This window comes from Charadrius vociferus, unplaced genomic scaffold (genome assembly GCF_000708025.1).
Source record: "Charadrius vociferus isolate BGI_N301 unplaced genomic scaffold, ASM70802v2 scaffold819, whole genome shotgun sequence".
NCBI lineage: Eukaryota > Metazoa > Chordata > Aves > Charadriiformes > Charadriidae > Charadrius > Charadrius vociferus.
Genome location: NW_009650062.1, coordinates 686,100 through 688,992, shown reverse-complemented (window position 1 = coordinate 688,992; position 2,893 = coordinate 686,100). Strand labels below are relative to the sequence as shown.

The 2,893-nt window shown below is 55.6% G+C and overlaps 1 protein-coding gene across 1 annotated transcript in view; it reads left to right on the top strand.

Moving 5' to 3' along the window:
* The window catches only part of KCNC4 (potassium voltage-gated channel, Shaw-related subfamily, member 4), a 23,334-nt gene that overhangs the window by 19,563 nt on the left and 878 nt on the right, over positions 1-2,893 (top strand). The gene's annotated exons all lie outside the window — the stretch shown is intronic.

The window sequence follows — 2,893 nt, the reverse complement described above, 5'->3', positions numbered from 1 at the left end:
GTGGAGGATTTGGGGGCTGTTTTTCTCCCCCTCTCCATCATCCAGCAGCAGCTTCTTCCTTCTCTCCCCTCCTCCCAACAGACTGGGAGACCAGTGCCGCGAGGGATGGGGTGAGTGTGCCGGGTCGGAGCTGCTGTCCTGTTCCCGGCAGGATGCTGTGATTGAGCAGGAACGTACAGATAAAGCGCTTCATGTACCATATGTACGTGCTCCTCACCAACGTACAGCACGATGGCCGGCAGCGGGGTACCAAGGGGAGCTGTGGTACCCCGTGCTCCTCACCCTGCAGGTGATGCAGGTGATGCTCGACCCCGGGAATGGGATCGGAGATTCTGCGTAGCATCAGCCTGCCCCATGTCATTGGGAGTCCTTGCATCCATCCATCCATCCATCCATCCATCCATCCATCCATCCATCCATCCATCCATCCATCCATCCATCCATCCATCCATCCATCCATCCATCCATCCATCCATCCATCCATCCATCCATCCATCCATCCATCCATCCATCCATCCATCCATCCATCCATCCATCCATCCATCCATCCATCCATCCATCCATCCATCCATCCATCCATCCATCCATCCATCCATCCATCCATCCATCCATCCATCCATCCATCCATCCATCCATCCATCCATCCATCCATCCATCCATCCATCCATCCATCCATCCATCCATCCATCCATCCATCCATCCATCCATCCATCCATCCATCGGTCCATCCATCTGTCCATCTGTCTGTCTGTCTGCTGAGACCAGCGGCACTTTGGGACAGGGATCGACTCCCCACAAGGCTGCAGAAAGCAGCCGCGCAGCTGAGCAGCCTCATCCTTTGGATCCTGGAGGAGGGTGGAGGATTTGGGGGCTGTTTTTCTCCCCCTCTCCATCATCCAGCAGCAGCTTCTTCCTTCTCTCCCTTCCTCCCGGCAGACTGGGAGACCAGTGCTGCGAGGAGACCTGCGCCGCCAGCCCGGGGTTGCGTGCAAAGTATTAATTGTTATTGTTGCAACAACTGCTCTGTTTCTCGGGAGATGCCTGAAAGAGCTGAGAAAATAGAAAAAGGTCTGTCAGGCAGCCGGGCAGGAGGTTCAGATGTCAAGAGAGTAATTGCTCTACCCAGAAGCAGCCTGTTTCTGGCTTCCCCAGCGCTGCCAGGAAAAATCCTCAGCGCTTATTTGATGACAATAAAAAGAAAATAAAATAAATAGCAACCCCATCCCTTGCCCGTGCTGACGAGGAACGGGGAGAGCAGAGGCAGATGCAAAATAAGATGCAGTTGAGCTTATAAATAGGTGCCTCCCAGCTCCCCAGTCTGTTACTTCGTTACCTCCGCCCGGGCAATCAATCCTTACACTTTTCCCCCGATGAAAAGGTAAATGGAGGCTCAGAAAGTCTTTTGCAATCTGCTGGGGAGCGGGTCCCACTCTTCCTCTGGCGTGGGACAGGCTGGGGCAAGGGAGTATGTCCTGGTAGCTGTGAAAAAAACCCCACAATATGTAAATAGAATAAAATCATCTTTTGGTTTTGGAGAGTGAGAGGGGGAACCAGCCCGATGGCAGCCCGAGGCTGGGGACCGGCTCCCCGCATTGTGCGGAGGATGCCCAAGGTGATGCACACCCCCCCCAGGGTACCATCTCCGGTCCTCGCGGCATGGGAGATGCTGGTGGCCACTGGTTTTTGCTCCGTCGTCATGAAATCCCCCCCTCACCCCATCTTTACGTGGAGGTGGGCGTTGCGGGAGATGCAGATGTTGGCCGGGAGGTTTTTAACTCCAACATCTGGGGAGCACTGCTGGCTCTTCACCACCCCCCCTCCCCCCACCCCGTCGCAGCGGTGAAAAGAAGAGGGACCCACAAAGTGTCCCGGGGGATGGGGAGGTCGGGGGGGGCTGCGAGGAGCCAAACCTGCCGGAGCGTTTCGGTGGTTTCTCTTTCAGTACCTCCGGAGCCTCTTGTGCACAGACAGATCTTCAATGGAGGGGTGAAGAAAGGGGGAAAAAATAAGGAAAAAATAAAAAGCAGTGCATTGGCAGACCAAAGCGGAGTTAGTGTAGGACCTACCCAAATATTGGGGTGGAGCAGCTGGAGGCTGGTGGCTCCTGGAGGCGGCGCTGGAGGGTTTTTTGGGGAGATGCTGGTAGGGGGCAAGGGGGATGGTATGAACCTGGACATTTTTTGGAGGCGGGGGGGTGGTTGGCCCTGGTGGCAGCGCGGCAAACCCTGGGGATTTTGGGGACTGGGGCACGGCTGGACTGTGCCAACCTCCTGCTTTGCCCAAGGAGGGGGTGGTGGGGCATCACCCAAAAAACCCCAAAAAGGCCGCCGGAGGTGGTAACGCTAAGCCGAGATAGGAGGACAATTATCTCGAGGAGGGGATGGCGATTAAAGGGGGCGGGGGGGGAACCCAACCAACTAAAAAAAAAAACAAATCTTGACTGTTGTTATTTATTTTTAGTCGTGCTAATTTTTTTCTGAGGCTGGGAAGCTGCTTTCCAAGGCAGGTCCCCAGAGGATGCGGGCAGCAGGTCTCCAGCGAGCACGCAAAATGGCTTTGAACGGGGTGGGGGGGAGGAGGAGATGGGAGTTAAAAGCCGAGTCGTGTCCCTGGTAAATCAATCGACCTGACGGGGAATGTTTCTAGCGGGCCACGAGCCCTTGCTGAGAGCTTTTAGCTGCTTGCAAGGAGTGATTGAAGCAGGAGCGGTGATATTTATTGTTTTTTTTTTAAGCGGTCGCTTCGTGCCTGGCCGGCGCTGGTCCCCAGATTGCTGCTGGGGGGTGATGCTGCGTCCCCCCAACTCGTCGGTCATGGCAGCTCGGGAGGGGGGGACCTCTCCTGCAAGCCCTGGGCTTCAGGGATGTTAATCCCAAGGGTTTTGCTGGGCATC